Source organism: Vulpes lagopus, chromosome 11 (genome assembly GCF_018345385.1).
Source record: "Vulpes lagopus strain Blue_001 chromosome 11, ASM1834538v1, whole genome shotgun sequence".
NCBI lineage: Eukaryota > Metazoa > Chordata > Mammalia > Carnivora > Canidae > Vulpes > Vulpes lagopus.
The window spans coordinates 92,843,609-92,869,216 of NC_054834.1; the positions used below are offsets into that span (position 1 = coordinate 92,843,609).

The window sequence follows — 25,608 nt, forward strand, 5'->3', positions numbered from 1 at the left end:
GAAAGTTGGAAATTATTTTTTAAAAAATTTATAGTATTAAGCTTTAAAGTGAAATCAATGTTATCTTTAGTAGAAAATTTTTCTCAAAATAGGGCATTGTGCCCAGTGTCATGTCTTACCAGTAAATTTTCATGTAAATATTGATGTGAAAATTTGCAAATGCATTTTTAGTTTTAAGGTCGGAGTTATAAGATATTGTTTGCCTGTGGCAAATTCTATCATAAATAGTTGTTTCCCAATGTCATATTTTCCTAGAAGGATTATTCTTTTTTCTTGTTGTTTTTTCCTTTAATAACTACACTGATTTTTCACTTAATAAGGCTACATGGCCCAGAGACCACTTGACTAGATTTAAAAGGATGAACTTCATTCTGTAGGCTGAGTATGACCAAATTCTCAACTGGGGTACATAAATGTGGTGGAATCTGCCTATTTTGGAACCCAACTGTTCTAGTTTTCAAATATACTTACATAGGGAGAAAATGGAAAGAATGACTTAGGGCTCCTGTGCTTACAACGTCACTGTCCTGAAAAAGGAAATAGCTTTTGTTGGAATGTCAGCCGTGGAGGGAAAGTTGTGTTTCATGGGAATGGCGAGTCGCTAACAGAGGTCACGGTTTGGAATTCATTGTTCGGTTCTGTGGGTGAAGGGCTTTTACGGTAAGCAAGGAGAGATGGTGAGAGCCGGAAGCATTTTTTTTTGCCCTCTTCCCTACATCTACAGGGTATGGTCTCTAGCCCTTCTACAGCAAGCCTGGCCATCTCTCATCAGAACAGGAAGCATTTTGACACTTAGCTCTGCTTCTCTCTGTCCCTAAATGGACCAAAGGGAACAAGATCAGCTTTTATCCTCTAGGCCTGGGTGACTCTATAGAAGGCAGTAAGAGGGCCTGTTGATGGAATGTTTGCTTGGAAATTGCTTTTTCCTTAAATTATCCTGGTTCTCTCCCTCCCTCCCTCCCTCCCTCCCTCCCTCCCTTCTTCTTCTTTCTTTCTTTCTTTCTTTCTTTCTTTCTTTCTTTCTTTCTTTCTTTCTTATTTATTTATTTATTTGAGAGAGCGAAAGCAGGGGAAGGGGCAGAAAGAGAATCTCAAGCAGACTCTGAGCTGAGCTGGGAGCCTGACATGGGGCTCGATCTCACAACCCTGAGATCATGACCTGACCGAAACCAAAAGTCGGATGCTTAACTGACTAAGCCACCCAGGTGCCCCTGTCCTGGTTCCCTTTCAGAATGCATTAGTTACAAAAAATGCTTAAAAAGTGGGAAGAAAACTAGATGTTCTTCTTGGCAGATTATTTGCATTTGGGGTTTTTTCCTCTACTACTAAGAAGCTTTCAGTTTTGATTGAGTGTGTAGTTTGATGTTAGTCATCATGTGTGGGACAAAAATGCACAAAAGGGACCGAACCAGCTGTGGAGACTTCATAAACCATCTTGTCCAACCCTCTTTTATTGCACAGCTGGGGAGCAGAAATCCTGAGAGGATAGGTAGCATTACAGAGGTCACACAGTTCGTTTATTAAAAGCTGAATCTGAAATGAAACATGCTTAGCTGTCTCTTAATCCAGTACTTTCTCTGCTCGACCAGCATGCCCTAACTTCAGCATGATTTCCAAATGACTTCCTTTTTTGGTGAAGTTAGCTGACTTGACCTCATGTAGTCATTGTTACCATTTATAGAACCTTAAGTACTTTCTTTAATGGATATTTAAAATATATTTTCTATTAACTTTCTTGGGATGGACAGTGTGTTTACCCATCTCACCCAAGAGGAAGAAATATGTATTGTCCGCCTCAGAAATAATCAAAATAAGGTAATTCAAATTTTTACAACACTCTAAGTGTTCTAAATAAAATAGCAGGGCAGTGAACCAATTTTAAGAGGTGAGAGGCCACAGCTGCTTCTTACTCCCAGCATTTAAAATGTTTATTCCTACATGGGCTATTAGAAAAATACCTGAGCAAGCTTGCACTGCCCAATTTTTTTCTGCCTTTATGTCAGATGAACCTGATGCATCTCCTAGGGGAGATTAAGTTACTTTAGAACCCTTTCTACCCTGAAATTCTGTTAAAGATTCAGTTAAAGAGACATTTATCAAATGCAAAGCACCATGTACCTACGATAATAATCTTAAAAAATACAAATAAATTGATTAATAAATATTTTTTGTGAAAACCGTAGAGTGTTAGATGTAGAAATTGTCATATGTATCATCTGAACACCTCTTTTTATAGATGAGGCTAAGGAGGTATCAATTCTCTAGTGCAAGAATAGCTTGGTTTTCTCTGCCATGTTGAAATAAATTCAGGCTGAGTACTGAAGCTTTATTGAATGCTTGTAACTTTTCCAATTTGAATTGGCTTAATCATATGGGGAGAAGATACATATTTTTCTGGGTTCACCACATTATAGTAGAGTTACAGTGTGTAAACGTGACTGATTCAAATGCCCTCAGTTTTAAAATATTCTTTGTATTTAGAATACATATAAACTAGATTTATGCCAGTAGACATTTGTGCTTATTTTGGGTCCTATGAGGAGATGCCAAGAAGAGATTAAATGTGCAAGAAATTGATTCAGGGAAATGCCTGTGACCACAAATGGGGAGGGTGTTGGAGAGACTGGAAGAGCCTTCAGATCACAGTGTAAGACTGACCCCCAGTGTGGGAAAGAGAGAAGGAGAAAAGGTTAGGTGAATCTCCAAGACTGCAATGCCTTTCTAGGGAAAGTTCAGTTGGAGATCCCAGAGCCATAGTTGCCATCAGAGGAGACCTAAGTTTCCCTGAAATGGCAAATTTTATCTATTTTTTAAAAAAGATTTTATTTGAGAGAGAGAATGAGCATGAGCAAGAGGAGGGGCAGAGGGAGAGGGAGAAGCAGACTTCTGCTGAGCAGGGAGCCTGCTGCGGAGCTCGATCCCAGGACCCCGGAATCACGACCTGAGAGAAATGACCATATTTTAGTATTCCTGTTATGCTCAGTCATTGGCTACAAGCAGTCTATGGGCAATATAGCCTTCATGCAAATGCAGCTGTGGATTTTAGGGCACAGGAGCTGGGCCCTGGGTCACTTACCCTCCCAATAGTCCAAGATCTAAGAAGCACAGTCCTCACGATTGCTACGTGTGCTTTATTTTTACAAATATTCTAGCTATACTGAGTAATGTCAAAGGACACATCATAGAATAAGATCCTGTGTGACATAAAAATTATGTTTTTACATGAGGATACTCAGAAGCATAGAGTACTATTTATCATACTTTTTTTTCATTTTACTTAACATGTGTTGACTTAATCTCCCTTATGTTATAGTTGCATGAGTGGGGTGACCGGACAATCTATATCTTAGGGTCCTAGGCAGTTACCTCCCCCTTGTACTCAAAATGACCCAGTTTGGGGGCACCTGCGTGGCTCAGTTGGTTAAGTGGCTGCCGTTGGCTCAGGTCCTGATCTCAGGGTCCTGGGATGGAGCCCTTTGGCAGGTTCCCTGCTCAGTGAGGAGTCTTCTTCTCCTTCTGCCCCTCCCTCCATTCACGCTCCTGCTCACTTGCTCTGTCTGTCTCTTTCTCTCTCTGTCTCTCAAATAAATAAATAAATACATAAATACATAAATACATAAATACATAAATAAATACATAAATAAAATCTTAAAAAAAAACAATCTACCCAGTTTGGGTGATAAACTAACTGTAGGTCACTTAGAAATAGCTCTATAAGAAATAATGAAATAGGGCAGCCCTGGTGGCTTAGTGCTTTAGCGCCGCCTTCAGCCCAGGGCCTGATCCTGGAGACCCTGGATCGAGTCTCAAGTCAGGCTCCCTGCATGGAGCCTGCTTCTCCCTCTGCCTGTGTGTCTGTCTGTCTGTCTGTCTGTCTCTCTGTCTCTCATGAATAAATAAATAAAATATTAAAAAGAAATAATGAAATAATTGGCCCTGTGTTTTCAAAATTTCTAGACGCCCTGTAAAGTATGTGTGTGTTCATCTATATGTTGCTATGAAATCAACAAAATGTTTTCTGTAGTTTCATGATGACAGATAAAAGAATGCACCTCATATTTTACAGTGAGGTGATAATGTGCAGGTATGCGTATATGTTTTCTGCTTTCTCAGTTTAGAACCCCCTTTATAGATAGCATTGCCTTTGATCATGAAGCCAACTCTAGAAGGCATTGACCTTATAGACAGGTTAGTGAACTATTAGGTAAAGTTAATGCTAGTTTAGTAGGAAATATTTAAATAGTTGAAAGATAAACCTGTCTCAATAGTCTGTTCCTGTAATTGCCAGACACAAGCAATTCTGCCCAAAATTTAATTGGCAGGGGCAAGTATTTTTTAAAAGAAAACCCAGAATTAGTTCAGGCACTCTGAAATCTTACCACACAATGTACTTACACAAATTAACACATTTTCCTAAGTCTTGAAAGAAACCACATTCAAACCTTACAAAATAGAGTAAGTACCTCTCATTTACTTACCTTTTTTTCTCCTTTGTAGATGGAAATTTGTACTGGGTGGAATTCTTTGAATATTTTTCCTTGAGTTTCTCTATTTTTTTTAAAAAATATAGTGTCATAGGAAGGCAGTGGAGATAGATGTACAGCTGGGATTTAGGTAAATATTTTTTTCTTATGATCTATATGTGAGGCTAGTGTATATTCATTTTTTTTTTTTTGAGGCTAGTGTATATTCATTTTTTTTTTTTTGAGGCTAGTGTATATTCAACGTTGTGATCATATGGTACATTTTATAACAATCCATTTTTTACACATGCATGTATATAATTAGAATACAAGTTGCTCAAATATACCTATACCTAACTTCTATGTCAGTCAGGGTCCCATTATGAGACACCAAGTGCAGAAGTTATTTTTAGGAGTGACTGTAATTTAAAGGATCATTAAGTGGGGGAGCCACTAAGAGCGTGTTACTCCAAGTAATTGATCTGCTGACTATTTCCTACTAGTCTGCAATGAGATAAGGTACTTGACCTGAATGTAAATCAGCTCACTGCCTCTTTTTTGAGAAAGTCTATCTATGAAGAAAAAGTCTGCTGAACTAAACACTATGCTTAGTGATGCAGTCAATTTACATTCTGGTGAAACATTAACAAACGTTTCAAGGACTGGCACTCTCTCTAAGTACTTGGATACGTAGTGCACTCCAGGTATCATGGAGATAGTTATGGCAGGAAGAAGCTACCTCTCAGAGGACCAGGGGCTTCATGGAAGCACGTGAGTTATCAGAACCTAGAAGCTTGAAGGAGGAGCCGGGAGCAGGGACATCAAAGGGGGAAGAAGTTCCACCAGCTAGAGTGTCTGAGAGACCACAGTGAGGCTGGTTCTGGGAATGAGGACAGACTGCAAACTGCAAGCTGCTGTTGCCATTGGAATGAACCGCCAGTGCTGGGGTGAAGATGCATCGCTTGGGGGCTGGGGGGGGGGGGTGTTGAAAGGGCAGGGAAGAAGTGATGGCCTGAACAGGAAGCCTAAGAGACAGGAGCACTTACCATCTTCCTCTTGCAGGCTTCCAGCCTCCCTCTAGAGCTTCTTAGAGGCTCAGCTCTACAAAGGACCAGCAACCAAGAGCTAGCTGAATTGGAGTTTGCAGAGTGCCAGCTCTGAGAGGAGGGGCAGTATCTTAATAAGCAGCCTCTCCCAGCCTTCCCATAGTATTGCATTCTCTGATGTACTCTGACAACTTGTTGCAATTTATTTTATTACATTTTTTAAATATGCAAGTTGCCACATACTTCATGACTGATTAGGGGGTGAAAAGCCATCATTGAAAAGTAGTATCTTGGCCAAATGAGCACTTTGCGCATTCTCATAGACTGTCTCAGTCTGCTCAGAATGAAGGCATAGTTCATTATTCATTTGTTTCATTATATGTTTCATTATTCATATTTTCATTATTCATTTGGTATACTTTCTCAGGTTCCACAAGGCCACAAAGTGTTCCAATGGTATGAGGCTTCAAAGTTTACTCTTTCACTTATTGGTTAGCTTGGACTCTTTCTGAAAATTGTTACCATTTTGCCCATCTTGACAGTGAAAATAAAATTTGTCTAGCCATTAGAATATGTGTCCCTCTTAAATTCTGTTCTTTGTGTAGTTTTAAAAACTTTGAAATTGCTTGGAGTATGCCCCTTGTTGAAAGAGGTTCGACATTCGGAGTTTTACCTAGATTTTAACTTTCACCTAATAGCACCATCAAATAATTTTGTAAGAATTGCAGATGAAATGGAATATGAACAGCGGGAATAGACTAAGGATCAACCATCTCAAATTTCTCATTTCACAAAAGAAGAAACAATTTCAGAACGATGGATTGACTTTCCTGTGGCAAAAAGAGAAGCCAGACAGGTGGTCTTTAGAATTTCTAAGTAAGTTAAAATAACAATAACAAGACTTGGAAAACAACTTTCAAATATCTAGCAGTTCAAGTGTATTTATTTTAATTAGTAAACTCACCTTATTTAGAAATAAAAGACGCATCACTGTAAGAGAATATTAAGTGAGAAGTCAGGATTGAGTTGGTAGTTTTGGCGCTGCCAGTTATGCTTAATCGCACCTTTGCTGAGACCTCATTTTTCTCATATGTAAAATGAGAAAATGATGCTTGCCCTGACTTCAGCTTTTGTGTAGGATTGCTGTGGAAGCTCTAAAGTTCTTTGAAAATGTAAGACATAACACTCGTTACTGATTGGGGGGTGGGCTCTGTTGGGGGCTAGAATGCCTAGTTCTCCTATAATCCCTTGACATGAAACTTATTATTTTCTTAAAATGTTTTAATTTTTGATTTTTTTTTTTGACATGAAACTTTTAAATGTGTTGCTTCCTAGCCAGGTAAGATCCTTTGTCACTGCCCAAGTCCTTGAATATTCTTTCTCCCAGGGGCTCCTTTTATGTGATCATCTTGACCAAGATGCCCCAGAATGTCTTAGTACTGACTTTTGAAGGAGTTTTTTTAGTCTCTGGTGGAATTCTGGTGAGATTCAAGCTCTGTTTCCATAGCAGATTTATGTGGCCCGTGTCAGATCATAACTTGGAATTCCTCCTTCCGTAAGCACTCTCATAATGAAAGTCCCACCCCTTTTGGTGTGGGATAATGACTTGGAAACACTATTGGCCTCGGACCTAGCCAGGATAAAAGTTTGCATCACTGAAAATAATCACATCATAATCAAAGTCATGATAGCTATGCTGCATTATATGGTCCAGGCATTATATTGATCACATAGTGTTCATTTCTCATATGTTGTAAATCATAACTTCTCATCCTTATAAATGAAGAAACCAAGGCTAACCACAGATCAATAATTGCCCAAGGTTACAGGGCTGGAATTTAAATGTGGATATCATTGATGTTGTGGCGTAATTATATCCAGGCTTCTTTACTGACTCAGTGGATCTATTGGACTGAGAAGGACTGACCACTTAAAAAGCAAAGACTGTGTCTTATGACTATATTTATATTAAGACTACAGAATTGGGGAGGGGGGAAGGGAGTAACTGAGTGATGGGCAATAAGGAGGGCACATGGTATAATGAGCACTGGTGTTTTATAAGACCAATGAATCTACCTCTGAAACTAATAATACATTGTATATTAATTAATTGAATTTAAATAAAATTTTAAGAAGACTGCAGAGTTAAACTTAGTGATTGTATTCAAAAGGCCCAAATTAAGCATTATTCTTGCTTTTATTTATCTACTTGCAAATGAAGTCACATCGGCAAAGCTGAGAATCTGTGGCTTGCTGCATTCTTGGTATTTTTGGATCTCAACAGAAATTGCTAATTTTCAAAGTGGGTATGGATTGATTGTCCCTTTTTACACAAGCCTATGTAATTATGCAATGCAATTTTTTCTCCCCTTCTATGATATTTACTTTCTACAGTGTGACTAGCAAACCATTAATATACTATTCACAGTAAGAAGCTGGTTGGGACAGCTCTGTATGCTCTACAGTTAAGGGAATGTGCATTAGGTGAAATTGTTCATTGCCTCAGAAAAATTAAAAGGTTCAAATAATAAAACCATTTCATCAGCAATGAGGTTATAGCTTATAGTTTTTTTTTAATTTAATGAGATGCAGAAGTTTAATTTTGGGTATGTATAATTTTCTCTCTAAAGAGCATTGAGAAGCCTTTTACCCAGGTTGTCTTCGCTTTGTGTTCAGGCTTTGTGTTGAAGGAATGACATCTCACACCAACGACTTCCTGCAGGTGGTGAGATAGAAAGATTTCAGGACTTGCAGGAGCTCATGAAGTTGAAATGGATTTTTTGTGGGAGGAGGAGAAAATGCTTGTGTCGATTCCTAAGTACGAATGACAAGTATTACTAAATGACTCTTGCTCTTATGTAATTATTTATACAAGGGTTTGTGGATTTGGTGCTTGATCAAACCATGAATCTTATTTTTTTTAGCTCACTTAACAAAATGTCAACTTTGTAAAAAGTCTAAAAATAAAAAGCTAGCTTCTATTTTAGAGGCTACTAAAATAACACTCATTTACATAAGATGTTCATTATTAGTTCTCTAAAGGCATAGACTCATACTTCTCAAAACTTTAGGGCTGAGCCTAACTGTGAGAAACATTGGTCCTCATTTATATGCTGTAACAAAGCTAGTGCTACAGGCTTCCTCTGGCTGAGGGCAATGCCTGAGAACTGGATCGCATTAGTATTCCTGTCCTGTTTCCATGGGGAATAGAAAACTAGTCACTCTCAGAAGAGTTCAGGTAATTTGATATGAAATATTGATCCATGTATCAAAATCTGTACCTGCACATTCACTCTGCATTAGCTGAATCATCATCTGACATGAAGAAAAATCCTTTACTGAATTCAACAAGAAAAGCATTATTCTTACTAAGGTTTGCTTTAATAAAATCTGAGAGCTCATGGTTTTCACATACAATGGTCATCATAATACAGCATTTTCCTCATCAACAGTAATGAAACAAACCAGATGTTCATTGCTTAAAAACAATAGCTTTCTGGGAGAAGTAATGAGATGTTCTACTTCTGCTTCTAAAACTGGTGTTCTATCTCTTCAGGGAGTACCAGTTTTGTCTGTGTGTATTGAGGATGGGAGGATGGGTACTTAGGACAGAATCTGATGTGGAGCAGAACAGCGGGCATCCCAATCGGACTAGCTCATGCTCTGATTACAGCTCTGCGTGTGTCTCCAGAAAACTGGTTCAGAGAGCATCTGCATACTGGGTCAACTGCAGTTTGCTGTAAGGTGGGACATACAGTTTAGTGTTTAGTTTTGTGCCCTTCTCCTTTATTAATGCACACGAGAATAGGCCTGCCTGCTAGAGACCACTGCTGTTATTGCTTAGGATTTTTGAGCAGAGGTGTTGTGGTACCATTTGCCTTCAAATGACTATTCTAAAGCACAGAGAAGATGGCTATTTTGTCCTCCAGGAATTCACACTTCCATCATGCAGTAAACAGTGGAAAGGATAAGATAACTTTTTTTCCATCAAAATTAATTTGTATCGATAGAAGTAGTTTTATAAGGGGAAGGGAGTGGGCAAGAAAGAGCGTACTAGAGTGTTGGAACTATTCTAGATCTTGATCAGGTCATGGTGACTTGAGTGTACACATATGTAAACATGCATCAAATTTCTTGGTACTTAGATCTTATTGTATGTAATTCATACTTCAAGTAAAAAAACTTAGTGCTTTCTGATAATCCTATAGCTGCCATATAAGCAGTTGCTGTGTGTTGCTGAGTGGAAATGTGGGCACAGGCAGCTAAAGATCAAAAATATTCCATTCATGCCTCTTCTAAGAGCCTCTGTGTATCACCACTGGGAAATACTGATCTCTGTTCATTTGTTCATTCTTTCATTCAGTATCTATTGAGCACCTGTCCTTTGAATAGGGACTATTCTAAGCATCATGGAAAAGGAAGTTAGCAAGGCAGTCTGAGTCCTTGAGCTAATGTTAGTGTTGTGCTTCCCTTTCCTGGGATCATCAGTAGCATAGGGATTTAATTGAGTTTAACTAACTTTTATTAAATATCTACTATACCAAGACATAGTTGTAGACACAGGTGAGGGATCCCATGGTTCTCTCCTTTAAGAATCTTATAATTTGGCAGAGGGGCTAAGATTTCTCTATAAATACAGTTTGTGACAAATGACAGAAGTACAGGGTTCTTCCTGGGCATGGAAAAGGAGTCCAGTTGAGGGAGTTGACAAAAACTGGAGAGAGGTAGTATTTGTATTTAGTTTGAACCCTAATAAATAGGTTGATATTGATATAGGGGGGTTGGTGAAAGCATTCTTAGATGGAGCGAACTGGGAAAATAAGGGGTCCGTTTGAGAATACAGAAAGGGAAATCAGAAAATAAAACTGGAAACGTGTTTGGGAAGGACTTGACTTGCATTAAAGAAAAGATGGCTTAGTTCCCCTGCATGTCCTCATTGTAAAGATAACAGGTATTTGTTTAGAACGGGCATCCCTCCTCCTCCCTGACCCCAGTCTACAGTCTTTCATCTTATTAACTTATGGCTCTGACTCTTCTCCATATCTTGTCTGTGTTCCCTGACTTTCTCCATATACCCAAAGTGGTGAATGGTTAGGAGTTGGGAACTAAGGATAAAGGAGAGTCATTTTAATTACCTCCACCCTCCCAGCATCATCTAACTATGAATTGCCATGAAGTTACGTCCTCAATCCTTGCCCCCAGACCCTGACCACCAGATATTTATATTACTATTCCTGTTAACCCACTGCAAGCAACATGATTGCTCAAACCACTGTCCTTCCCCAGTAGTCCTGCTTTACCCCTCTCTGCCCCAACATCCTCACTTTCAAATTCCAGTTAGGTATTGTCTCTATGAAAGTGTCCTCTACATTTAGATATTTAACTAATTTATTCTTTTTCTCTAAATATTTTATTTATTTATTCATGAGAGACACAGAGAGAGAGAGGCAGAAACACAGGCAGAGGGAGAAGCAGGCTCCCTGTAGGGAGTCTGATGTGGGACTTGATCCCAGGATTCCGTGATTATACCCTGAGCCAAAGGCAGACACTCAACCACTGAGCCATCCAGATGTCCCTAACTAATTTATTCTTATTTATTAATTATATATAATTACTTTTCATTGAAGTGTGATTGACATATAAAAAAGTTGGACATATGTAATATATACGTTTTGGTGAGTTTGAAGATAACTGTGTACACATGAAACCATCACCATATACAGTGTTGTAAACTCTAAACTCCTATCATCTCTAGAATTATCCTTTCTCTCTATTAAAAAAAATTTTTTTTTTAAGTAGGCCCCACACCAAGCATGGAGCCCAGCACAGGGCTTGAACTCATGACCCTGAGATCCAGATCTGAGCTGAAATCAAGAGTAGGATGCTTAACCATCTGAGCCTCCCAAGCACCCCCCCTTTTAATAAGAACATTTAACATAAAATCTACCCTTTAAAAGTTTTAAGTGTACAGGGTGCTCAAGTGGCTCAGTTGGTTATTCATCTGACTCTTGATTTGGGCTCAGGTCATGATCTCAGGTTTGTGAGATGGAGCCCTGCATTAGGCTCCACACTGGGCATGGAGCATGCTTGAGATTCTCTCTCTCTCCCTCCCCCCCCCCCCCCACTGCTTTCTCTCTCTCTCAAAAAGAAAAAAAAAACTTGAGTATAATGCAGTATTTTTAACTATATGCACTATGCTGTACAGTAGATCTTTACTATTATTTGTTTTGCATAAGTAAAACTACGTATATTTCTCTAATTCCTCCTCTCCTGAGCCCCTTGTACCCAGAAGTGGGATGGCTGTGTCATATTATTTTTCAGAAATCTCTATGCTTTTATCCATAGTGGGAATACCAACTGACATTCTCAGTAACCATGCACAAGGATTCTCTTTCCTCTACATCCTTGCCAACATTTACCTTTTGCTTTTTTTGATAATAACCATCCTAACAGGTATGAAGTAGTATCTCATTATGGTTTGGATTTGCATTTTCCTGATGGTTCATGATGTTGAGCATCTTTTCATTTACCTTTTCTCTGGGGAAAATGTCTATTCAGGTCTTTTTTTCCCCTTTTTAAAATCTGGTTTTTTGTTTGTTTGGTTTGTTTTTGTTTTGCTATTGAGTTGTTGGAGTTCCTTAATATATCTTGGATACTAACCTTTTTTCAGGTATATGATTTTTAAATATTTTCTTCCATTCTGTAGGTTACCTTTTAACTTTGCTAATAATTTCCTTTGCTCTACAAAAGCTTTTTAGTTTGATGTAGTCCCATTTGTCCATTTTTGCTTTTGTTGCCTGTGCTTTTAGTGTCCTAACCAAGAAATTATTGCCATGGGCAATATCAAGAAGTATTTATTTATTTATTTACTTACTTATTTATTTATTTAGATTTTTTCACTTTTTTATTCATGAGAGACACACATAGAGAGAGAGGCAGAGACACAGGCAGAGGGAGAAGCAAGCTCCATGCAGGGAGCCTGACGTGGGACTCGATCCCGGGTCTCCAGGATCAGGCCCTGGGCCGAAGGCGGCGCTAAACCGCCGAGCCACCCGGGCTGCCCCAAGAAGCTTTTACCCTAGATTTTCTTCTAGGAGTTTTATAGTTTTAGGTCTTATTTTTAAAGATTTAATCCATTTTGAGTTGATATTTGTGAGGGGTCCAGTTTCATATTTTTCCATATGGATATCCAGTTTTCCTAGCACAATTTATTGAAGAGCGTACTCTTCCTCCATTGTGTATATTTGCCTTCTTGATTTATTCTTGAGGCTTCTACGCTACCTTTCCATAGAAACTTCACTGAACAGGTCCCCAGCGTTTCCTCTGATCATCAGCATTTCTGACAAAAGACAAAGGTAGGAAAAAAAACGGTCCCCCAGCCTGTATGCTTTTCCACTACTCCAAATATTCTTGTCCTAAGTAGACCGGGTACATTATTATCACTGGATTTACTTAGAACGGTCTTCCTCATCTTTACACAAAGATGATTCTTCAGCCCTAATTCTTTACATATTTCCCTCACCATGGAAAACTTTGCTATTTTGTAATAATTGTATTTAAAAGTTTGGAGGAGGGGCATCTGGGTGGCTCGTCAGTTAAGTACCTGACTTCAGCTCAGGTCATGATTTCAGGCTTCTAGGGGATCGAGCCCCAAGTCTGGCTTCATGCTCAGCAAGAGCCTGCTTCTTCTGCTTCCTCATGCTGGCTCTCTCTCTCAAATAAATAAAATCTTTTAAAAAATAAAAATAAAAATAAACTTTTTGGGAAAAGAACTTCAAAATTAATGACCAATCAAGTATAGAGATTAGCTGAGAATTTTTATCATTTTTTTCATTTGTAGTTACCCTCTTAACCAACATAGGGTTGGCAGTAAAATTAAATAAAATATTAACTTCTAGAGTTAAGGCCCCTATCGCTCAAGGCCATTAACTGGTAATATTCTAAGAATTATCTCTATAGTGACTTGGATACTAGGGGGGCGTTTAGTAACCACAGCATAAGTAAACATAGTGTGTTCTCTTAGGCAATAGCCCTGTTGTGAGTATCAGCTTCTCCTTTGTGGATGTGTACTTCTCTCCATAGCAGATCCTTGATTAGGAGATTAAAAGCAAATGATAAAGTATCATAACACAGGGTTTCATAATAGGGTGCATGGTGTTCAGCATAAACAGACAAATTATATTTGGCACCAGCTTTCCAATACAAAAGGTGGAGGTAATAACTAGACTGCAGTGCACTGTGTATGTGTGTATACAGGCACCATTGGCATGTGAAGCATGAATCAAGAAGCAGCCCTTTTTTCACTTTGTCTCTAATCATCGCTCCTCACAACCTAACCTCAGTTTTTTTCTTTAAACTAGTTGTTGGGATCCCTGGGTGGCGCAGCGGTTTGGCGCTTGCCTTTGGCCCAGGGCGCGATCCTGGAGGCCCAGGATCGAATCCCACGTCGGGCTCCCAGTGCATGGAGCCTGCTTCTCCCTCTGCCTGTGTCTCTGGCTCTGTCTCTGCCTGTGTCTCTAGCTCTGTCTCTCCTTCTATCTCTCAAGAATAAATAAATAAAATCTTTAAAAATAAATAAATAAATAAACTAGTTGTTGAAGCTGTAAAGCATCTGATAAAGTGGTGCTTTTTACTGATTATCTTCATTTCATGTCAATTATGAAAACAGGGCCATGTAAAAACAAAACTAATAAATGCTGTGGATGTAATTTGACTTAGGTCCTGTTGACCTAATTTATATGATCCTAGGCAGGGAAATGATTCCCCACTTGCTATTCCTGGTTAACCAGCCCTTTAATCCCAGAGAACAGACTCCTCTAGTTGATTTCTGTGCAGTGCAAGAAGTGTTGATAAGCATGGAATGTGGTCAGCAGAGACTGGCAAAATTCAGGTTACCAAATAATGCCACAAAGAAAAACACAGTACTGTAGATTACGTATGTAACTTAAATAGCCCTTTAGAGGAATGAAATTAAAAATAGTTTAGGCTTTGATACAATTGATTGTTATGATCATGTCTTATTAAAATATGACTTCACTTATTCATTTCATAAATAGATGCCTGTGGTATGAAATCTGGCTTTCTAAAAAAATAGGTATTGTATAATAATATTATGCAGAAGTTTTGCCTAATGACCATTTTTAGATATCATGTTGGGAATGTTATTCTTTCCCCTTTATAAGTTACTCCTGACATATACTTGAATTTAAAGGGAAAAAATCACACTAAATATAACATTGGACATTTTATCTTCATGTGCTGACTGTAGCAATTATATAGGCCAAGAACTTGATAGAAGTTCAAAATGGACTTCCTCTGAATAATATTAGAGAAATTGGCATTGTTAGAAAAAGTACTGGTTTGTGGTTCCATTAATTTTAAATCCTTTTTGGCTCCTAAGAAAAAGTATTTTGTTTAGTAATTAATAGTTTAGCAGTAAACGGTTATACCTGACCTTAAAATAGACTTTAGATATTGGTAGTAGCTTCTTGTGTTATTTTAAGACTTTTTTGGTTATTTGTGCTGCAATATATTTAGGATGTCCTTGCCAACTTCCACATTGTGTTGTCATAGCATTTGTTTCAAGGAAGTGGTGTTCTAGTAGAGTATTTCATCCTTCTAAAATGTATGATATCACGTTAATTACCAAGTTCAAAGAGAAAATGTTTCAGGAATGGTCCTCATACTTGAACATACCCCAGAATCAACCGAAGACTATATCATGGATTTAGCTGAGTGTTCCCCCCAGAGCTTTGGTTCAGTAATTTTGGATGAAGCCTGAAATTTTGCATTTCTACCCTGTACCCAGATGGTGATGATGGTGTTGCTGGTGCAGGAACCTCACCTTGAGAGCTACTGTGTCACAGTATGGTGCCCAGAAAGGCTAAACACTCACTTAATGTGTGTGTTAGTTTTCCATGACTGCTGTAACCACAAACTTAGTGGCTTATATCAACACAGATTTATTAATTTATACTTGTGGAGGTCAGAAGTGCAAAATCAGTTTCACTGGGCTAAAGTCAAGGTACTGGCAGAGCGGGTTCCATCAAGAGGCTGTAGAGGAGAATTTGTTTCCTTGTGTTTTCAGCTCCCAGGTGCTGGGGCTGCTGTGTTCCTTGGCTGGTGGCCTCTCCCTTCATCTTCAAAGCTTGTCATTCCAGTCTCTGATTCTGTCATCATGTCACTTACTCCCTTTCTGTAGTCATATCTCCCTCTGTCTCCCTCCTATCAGGACACCTGGATTAGGGCCATCTAGATAAACCAGGATATAACTTCCCCAATCTAAGATCTTTACCTTAATCACATCAACAAGTTGCTTTTGCCACATAAGGTAACTTTCACAAATTTCAGGCATTAGGACTTAGATATTTTTGGAAGTCATTATTTAGCTTACCATTCTGTGAAAATCTGTCTTTCTTGATCTCTCAGACAACATTCACTAGTATATCCAGAGAGAAATACCATTTGCCACATCTGAAGTTGGAGTCACTTTGTGGTTGCCTCTCGTATGAACCTGGAGATGATTAGCAAGTGGTAATACATCTGCTTCTGCAATAAATGTTCATGGAGAACTGGATAGCACACAATCTGAAGGTTTTCTCTGGAAGGGCCACATATTCCTCATCCTTAAAGAGCTTATAGGTTAATGGGAAATCTGACCTGCTCACAAGGACATTTGGCGTCAGGCAGCACGTGATAAAAGTACTGTAATAGTGGTACAAGCAGACCCCTAAGATTAGAGAAGGAAGAAGGGAGAACTCTGACAAGATGCTCAGAGAGGACTGTATGAGGGATGTGGTTTGGGGATGAAAGATGAAGGAAGCTTCAGCTGATGGAGATAGTGGGCAAAGGCAGTGAAAGGAAGAGCAGTGTTGGGAAAGAATAGAAAGTGGTAAGGCTGGAACCTGTGTCTGTGTGTGTGTGTGTGTGTGTGTGTGTGTGTACATGTTTGTGTTCGGGGGCAGGAGAGGAGAGGAGGCAGCAAGCCTGACGATGATGAGAGAGAGATGGAGCAGGTGGATGAAGGCCATGATCCCCAGTTCAGGAACTTGGCTCCTGTTTAGAAAGAAAGAATAGAGATGACAGACAATTGACCTAGAGTTGGAGCAGTGTGAGCAATGAATTAGAAGCAGTAAAATCTGGAGGCAAGGGGCCCTGTGTTGGCCACTGCAGCAGTCCTGATATCCATCACCGTCGGTGGCCTTGGTCCATACGCTGGTGAAAACTGGTTCTTGCATATCAGTTGTGGATTTTGGTGTCAGGTACGCCCCAAGAAGTTGGCAGGAGGTCAATTTCAGACAGGTAATGCCTGCTGTTGTGAAGGCGTCTCCAGTACTGAAGGGATAATGTTGAATTTTTTTTAAAAGAGAAAGGAGGAGACAGGCAGCATGTTTTTGGTGTATTTAAAAGTTACTTCTAAAAGAGAAAAGAAAAAGTGAAAGTTTAAAAAGATTTCTGCTGTTTTCCAGAAGAATGACTACTTATTACCTGGAAAAAAATATAGCTATTCTTGTTGTTATATGCTTTCCACAAGGTTTTTTTCCATTTAAAGTCGCTAACTTAGCAAGGGGGGGGGGGGGGGGGCGGAGAATTCAAGGGATATACACATTTCAATGAAGATAGTGAATACTTTTTTTTTTTTTTTGAGAGACAAAAACTCCTTACTTTTTGAAAAATGTAATGCTTAGTATATAATACAAAAAATTTTAAAATATGCTTTGTTTTGCTACTACCAGAACAGATACAAAGAAGAAAAAACATATACTTCGTTGTGTGATATTTAGAGAAGGCAGCTGACTTTTAGAGAATGAGAAACAAGGCTATTTCAGCCATGGCACCCACACACTTCCTCAGCCTGCTGCCATGTGCTGTTCCGTGCTCAGCCCTGTATTGTGGTATTTAATTGATTTTTCTTCCTGCCCTCTGAGGTTTGTTTTATTATCCCATTTAAAAGATAAAGGAAACCATCTCAAAGAGGTTAAGTAACTTTAAGTGGGAGAGCTGGCATTCAGCCCCAGGTCATGTGATTGTTCTCCCACATTGGTGACTGTTAAATGTCCTCTCTTAGTAAAAATAGTCCATCCCAGTGTTCAGACAGATCTTAAAAAGCAAACCTATTCACTGATATTACATTATGTCATAATGTGGATATTTTATGGCAAGGAAAGATGGGAGAGAAATGAAAAGATGCAGGAATATTTTTAGTTTTAAAGTGTTTAATTTCTACTAAAATTATATAAGCATAAGCATATGGTTTCCAGAAATCCTATTTTTATATTTTTCAACAGATAAAAGCTTTTCTCTTACTGTACTAGAAAGTAGAACATTTCACTTTGTAACGGGAGAGATCTTCTTTTCCGCCCTGGTGACAAGTCATTTGTTTTCCAGTGGTAGACAAAAATGATGTCACCTCTTCCTGACCTGGCTAACTCCTGCCGATCACAGAAGTCTTTGTTCAAGCTTCAGCCCTCTTTCCTTTCCCTGCCTCTTCCCATGCCTCAGCTCCCTCTGGGCTACCCATCCTGTCTCTACCTCCTCCACCCATTACACCCTCTACCCCCTCGGTGGATACTGAAGAGTTCAATTGCCATACTTGCCACATGGTTCCCCATGTGCTATCCCAGCCTCACTGTAAAGTGCCTCCAGGTTAGTTCCTGAAAACAAATACTCAACAAATAGTTGTTGAACAGATCTGCTGTTTGTCCAGGAGGTTGATGGTCATGCTATATGTTACATAAAGTGTATTAAGAAATGAGACAAATTTCAAAAATAGAGCAGGGAATAAAGAAATGGGAAAGGGAGCATTCTTTAATTTTTTTAAAGATTTTATTTATTTATTTATTCATGAGAGACACAGGGAGAGAGAGAGAGAGGCAGAGACACAGGCAGAGGGAGAAGCAGGCTCCATGCAGGGAGCCCAACATGGGACTCGATCCTGGGACTCCAGGATCACACCCTGGGCTGAAAGCGGCACTAAACCACTGAACCACCAGGGCTGCCCGAATTCTTTAGTTTTTAAAAGAGAAGCTGCAGTTGCACATACTAATGTCTTCTGTGTAGTTGTTTGCTTGTTCTGGAGTTCATTCTGACGTTAGGGGAGTAGATGGTAACAGCCAAAGACACAGCTGTCCATTTGGATAGGATATGTCTTGATTTTCCACGTTCTTTCCTGCAGGCGCTGGCATTGGTGTCTCATGAGAGGGAGGGAGAGGGGTACGGGAGTCACAAATGTCAAGGAGTGTCCAGTCGTCCCAGTAGAGAGCCAGTGAGAAAAGTGCTCTCCACTCTATTTTATCGTCTGTCTATTCACCAGCAAATCACTGGCAGAGCCGGTTAGTTTATTTCTATAGTCTTCTCTCCTGCTCTGCACACTGAGAATGGCTCATCAGTTGTTAATTCCTTTGCCTTGCCTGGGCTCTACCAACAAATATCAATGCCATCCTTAAATGAAATAGCCTAATTCGGGGATCCCTGGGTGGCACAGCAGTTTGGCGCCTGCCTTTGGCCCAGGGCGCGATCCTGGAGACCCGGGATCGAATCCCACATCGGGCTCCCGGTGCATGGAGCCTGCTTCTCCCTCTGCCTGTGTCTCTGCCTCTCTCTCTCTCTGTGACTATCATAAATAAAAATTAAAAAAAAAAAAAGACTCAAGTTCATATTTAAAAAAAAAAAAAAAAAGAAATAGCCTAATTCCCAAAGCACTTAAATCAACACCAAATTAATTCATAGAGAGATCCTGGGGCAACTTAAAATATCTTCTCCCCCTTTATCTATTTATTCCATTCCTGAGGCAGTAGCCAGTGGCTATTATCTACTTCATCTGACTCCCAGTGATAATTTTGAGTGAGGGTTTGCTGGAAATCCGCTTACTGGATCTGTGCTGAATGTAGCTCTGTGGTACATTAGTACGACCCTTCAGTTACCACGAAAATTTCTTACGCAGAAATTCCGTACAATTTTGAAGGTGCGTTTTTATATTTCCTGGTACCTAATAAGGTCAACTTTGTAAGAACATCAGCAATTGTTCATTGCTTCATACCCCATTTTTGTCAGTATCATTCTTCTTGAACAATATAGGTAAAAGTAAATATTTCCTTCTGCTTTGGGGATTGTAGAAACCCTGTGGATTGGATAGAGGTGGTATGGGTGGGGAGTAGTGAGGTGTGGCTGGAGGAGCTGGGGTGGTAAGAGAAAGGAAAGCAAGAATATTGGGGAGAAGGGTTTTTGTTTGTGAAGGACAAGGTGGTCTTTCTGGGAGGCGTGTGTGATCTGTGCGGTAGATTTCCTTAAGCTCAAAGGTGCTGAGAATCAGACTCCCTAAAATGACTTACCTTTAGCAATGCTGAGATGGCTAAAAAAGAAGTTGGGCTTGTGATACTTTACAGTAGGACCTGTTGCCACAATGCAGGTTTGTACAATCCCAGCTCCATTCTCAATGAGGATTTCGAGTCTTAATGAAGATAGCACTTTTCTCTTCCTCCTCTTAAGGATTGTCTATGAGGACCATACAATCTGTTTCTCTTCCACAGTAGCCATTCACATGCATGTTAACTATCTCCTCCATCACCTTTGGGACAAGAAGAAATTAGTTCTGTGAATTAGAGGGAAGAAGAAAGAAGGAAAGAACTTGCATAGGGTTTTATAAGTGACTTCAGTGTGATTTCAATCTAATGTATCTATGCCCTGATCTTGTTTACAAATAAGTATCTTTTGAAAGAATGGCTAATATCCCAGTTACCAGGCAGTTCATGAAACAAAGCCCTGCTCCTGTAGGGATTGATAATTTCTTAGCTGGTGAAGTATTTTTGTATGGTTTGTTATTGCTTCCAAGTCTCCTTATACATTATCTCATTTATTTTTCTGTAGCTTCACAACAAGCCTCGTATAATTAGACCTTGTGAAAGACCTGTTTAAAAAGTGGCTCTAGGGCAGCCCTGGTGGCTCAGCGGTTTAGTGCCGCCTTCAGCCCAGGGTGTGATCCTGGAGACTTGGGATCAAGTCCCACGTCGGGCTCCCGGCATGGAGCCTGTTTCTCCCTCTGCCTGTGTGTCTCTCTCTCTCTCTCTCTTTCTCTCTCTCTCTCTCTCTCTCTCTGATAAATAAATAATTTTAAAAATCTTAAAAAAATTAAAATAAAAAAGTGGCTCTAAGTGATTGCAATTTGCAGTCACATTTGCTAACATGCAGTGATGATGCTAATGACATAAGAGAACTTGGTTCAAGGAAACCAGTCATTAGAGTCACCAGTTGATCTGTGGCCAGAAGCTTCATTAATAGGAAAATTGTCACCTTCTGCTGCCAGTCGACCTCTGGATTTTTGCTTCTGTTCAGGTTGACAATAAAAATGTTACCTCTAAAAACAGAGTACTATCTAATGATTAGGAGCAAATTTATAAATAATGCTAATAAATGTAAAGAACTGTTAGTTTAGTAACTGATTTATTGCTTGTATAAAGTTGGGTCATGTAGCCATTATCTGGGCTTGGGTCCCTTATTTTCAACAGAAACTCAAGCATGTCTAATAAATCACATAGCTCATTAATAGTTTTTAGGTCCCAAGTCCTTACCTACTGAATGAACAGGTTGAGATATTAAAAAGAAAAAAATGAGTTGCTAATTGTTTTTTTTTTTTTTAGTCATCCTTAAATTAGTTGTATTTCAAGTTTAAATAGACCTGAATATTTTCTAATAGTTAAAATGATGGCTAAGATTACCAAACAAATAAATAAGTAAAATAACAACCCCCCCCCCCATTTATTATTGCATAAGCAAGCAAACTTATCCTAGGGAATCTGGCTCTTCCCTCCTTACCAACCCATTAAGCACACAGGGAGCCTCTTGGGTTTGTCTTAAAGGGATCACACTCTCCCTATTGCTCTGTCTCACCAACACAGAGATATACACTCCTTCACATTCATTCATTTTCATCCCTTAAAAATTAAATGAAAAGTCATGTTGGAAAAATAACTAGGATACATTTTTTAATTCTGTGGCCAGGTAACTGTTGTCTTTTTCCACCTGATATTGACAGTATCCATAGACATCTTTTGCCAACAGTCATCCTTTATATGTGTTGATTATTCAGATTCTTGGAGTGAATTATATGGACATGAAGTCTTAACTACTTTAAAAGTAGTTGTGCAAAAGCATAATCAGGTTGTTGGAAGTAAGGGAAATATGAAAGAATATTTTTAATAATATTTTTATTAGAATGAAAGAAAATAATATAAAGGTTTGTGAGTCCCTCAGAAAAATAATGAAGCATACTAAATGTTCTGCTTGTAAATGACTCTTTATCCAGTAAAACCCTAAGAGATTTAAACCCTAGGATGCACCCCACAGGGCTCACCACAGCTACCATTTCCAGTGGCTGCCCCACTTTATTGATGGGCTACGTTTTCAGCTAGATGGATCTGACACAGATAACGGCCATCTTGACAGCATCAGGGAACTATTCATAAAACAAGGCCATTCGTGTACATGTGAAATTTTTTTTCCTGCAGTACAAAGGAGAGGATTATAGTTCTCCTTTGGAAGAAAATATTTAAAAACCTTGTCTTAAAATTATGTGGCCTGAGGACCTTTAGTGGTATGCTGCACTAGTTTAATTATCTTAAATATTTGTGAGTTATTGTTTTCAATTACTTCTTACGTCCTTAGGTTTATCAACTACACATGACTTTTAAAATCCTCCTCACTGTTACTTGGCCTCCCTAGTTTTAGCACCAATCTAGAATATCTCTTCTGAAGACTATTGCAGCAGAGAAGCGGTGTCTTCTGCCAACAAAGCTAGCAACTGTGACAGTCAAATTCTGCCAAAACCAATAAGTGAATTGGAACTTACAAATCTCTGCCTTAGTAATATGCCCTGGGACATGCAAAATTTTTCTCTTTAACAAATAGTTAGAATATCATCTGCTTAGAAGTGGTTGTTAGATGGCCTTTTTTGGCACCGTGTTAATGTTGGAAAGAAAGGATACTGGGATGAGATGACTCTCATTATCAGCTGTTCTGTAATGCGTCTCCCTCAATATATCTTCCTAATGAATTTTAGAGTTGGAAACCTTTGGTTTTAAATTATTAAGCACTTAAACGAATAAACCCGGATTCTTTATGCATCTCAGGAATCAAAAGATATCAGAGCCCAGGGAAAGAAATTACAACGTGATATGGTAATGTATAGAATGTTAAAAATGATTTAACTGGATTTTGGTTTTTGTTATTGAAATAAAATGTCGCTAAAGTCATGGTTATGGGTGCAATCTATTGTAATGATCTGTGAGCTGTACACTTTCAAAATGTATGCCATAACTCACGAGGCAAGACCTATAGAGAGGCATACGGATGAACCATGGTGGCCACGCCAGTGCAAAACCAGCTCTTAGAACACTCGGGCCATCAGTTAGGGGTAGAATTTTGTGTAGAAATATATTTTATGTCATGACATTTAAGTTTTTGTTAACTGAAGTTCAATAATGATCCTAATGCTTAGCTCATGCTTTTATAGAACACATTTACTTTTACAAAGCACAGACAGTATTTTCTTAATGATAATCTCAAGAACTCTGTGGTTGATGAAGTGTCTGAAGGCCAGGGAGGTTGATGTGACCATGGTTCTTTCTTCACACCTCCTGGGCACAACTAGGGTTTTAACTGAAGCCTGTTATATCCTTTGTTAGGTATTACATGCTGCCATGCACGCTTAATAATCAGGACAGTGTGCCTTTTGGCCTCTGAGAAGAAAGTACTGTGTTTACTTGTGGGCTTCTTAGGTTTTAGTCTAATCAAGGTTGATGGACCTTTCCTTCTAAATAGATCCTAGAATATTAGAAAGAGAGATTCTATCTTGACGGTGGCAGCCACTTACTCCAAAGTGGTCACTGATCCAAAGATAATACTACTCATACTGAATTGACTCGTGTACTGAGTGAGAAGTATGTGAAAGTTTTAAAGGGATAAATGCACACTTAGAAGTTTCCAACCAAGAAGATTCTCAGGCACCTGGGTTTAGCAAGGAGTTTGGGATTCTCTATGGTTTATTCTACCTACATAGGGTATGTTTTCATGATAGACTCTTAACTCCTCTGGCTTTGTAGTTCTCCTTTTGTAGCAGGTGAAAGCCCTGGAGCTATGATTATATATACATTAAAAAAAAAAAATAGGAACCTGTCTCAGGATGAACATTAAGTCTTCAGAATTGATAAAATGTAAAATGAAAAGAAAAATCAAAAGCATGCAGAGTCAAAGTTGGGAAAAATAAGACTCAGGTGTCAGAATTCCAAGAACTTCTAGAGGCCCAAGAATTCTTTCTAAGGTGTACAATGCCAGCTATTTCACCTGTTCACCTATTTTACTCTTGCTGACCAGATGACAGTACTTACTTGTATATGCTTGTTTAGTTTATCACAGTTTTATCGCAGTAGTATGAACTTCCTAGAAAAGTCAATGTAATATTTATATTTCTACATTAAGGTAATTGAAGAAGAATTTAGAATTATTCTCATTAAAGAGTTTTCATCACTCCTTGGTTTACACTTGATCCCTTAAGATAACTGAATGTACTTTCTAAGTGGAAATGTAAGGTCATTGGCAGAAGCATGGACTAGTTGGTAATTTCTGTCGAGAAACTATTCTGAACTTCACCATAGTGGGCAAGCTGTGTCATAAACTAGGGTTTATGCTAATGGGGAAGGAAATTTTAGTAATACCCTCTCATTTCATCGATTCAGCAGCTCATGTTGGAGTACCTAAAGAGTATGTATGGTATATCTGATGTGTTCAAACAGAGCCAATTGATAAACATGGTATAGAGGACAAAGATTTGGAAATCAATGAGAAAAGAAGGGAATTGCCCTATGAATGTTTTCATGAATTGTTAGCAGGACTGCCTGGAGAAAAATGACTAAATAAACAATTTGCTATCTATCTATTATTTAAATTCAATTTGCCAACAAACAGTATAGCACCCAGTGCTCATCCCATCAAGTACCCTCCTTAGTGCCTATCGCCCAGTTACCCCAACCCCCCACTCTCCTCCCCTTTTGAAGCCCTTTGTTTCCCAGAGTTAGGAGTCTCTCATGGTTTGTCTTCCTCTCTAATTTTTCCCCACTCAGTTTCCCTCTGAATTTACCTTATAGTCCCTTTCACGGTTTCTCATATTCTGCATGTAAGTGAAACCATAGGATGATTGTCCTTCTCCAATTGACTTATTTCACTCAGAATAACAATTTGCTTTTAAAGTCATATGACCTCCCTTTTCTGCACTCTTGTTTTGTTTTGTTTTTTTGAGTATTGACCATATACCTAGCTTCCTGGGGACAACATTTTTGGTTTTCTAACCGAAAACTAAGAACACATGACTTAACAAAAAAATGTATTGTGTGTGTGTGTGTGTGTATTATATAAAATATATATGTAATATACCATCAAATATATATGCTTTTCCTAAGAACAAAAGTATTCTGGGAGATATAATTTGAATATCAATATGTTGGAATTTTGAAGACATTTTGATAGTTCATAAAATAATAGGAGAATTTTTGGTCACTTGAAATGAATTAAGAAAACCCTGGGGAGGGCAGCCCGGGTGGCTCAATGGTTTAGCGCCGCCTTCAGCCTAGGGCGTGATCCTGAAAACCTGGGATTGAGTCCCATATCAGGCTTCCTGCGTGGAGCCTTCTTCTCCCTCTGCCTGTGTCTCTGCCTCTCTCTCTGTGTCTCTTATGAATAAATAAATAAAATTTTAAGAGAGAGAGAGAGAGAAAACCCTGGGGCTATAATCTCTGCCACTAGGCACCTATTTCTTTCCTAAATCTTTCATTGAAACTTTTTTTTTTTTTTTTTAATTCTTGAAGGGCCTTGCTTTCAACTGTCCTTAGTAAGGCTCTGATATCCTTGTGTGGTGGCTGATAATAGGTTTGTATTAATCTTCCTAGGACAATTGGCTTTTTTTTTAATAAGTAGATGGTGTTATCCTTAAGGAATGGATCCTTAATAATGGGGTTTTCCAACTTGGTCAATGAGCTATGGGAGAGACACTGTGCATACTGTTGGCTACCATTCTTTTAAAACCAGTTGTGTGGGAGGCAGTGACTCATTGA

General features: G+C 38.9%; 1 protein-coding gene across 2 annotated transcripts in view; it reads left to right on the forward strand.

The window, feature by feature from the left end:
• Positions 1–25,608, forward strand: part of CERS6 (ceramide synthase 6) — a 298,528-nt gene that overhangs the window by 168,110 nt on the left and 104,810 nt on the right. The gene's annotated exons all lie outside the window — the stretch shown is intronic.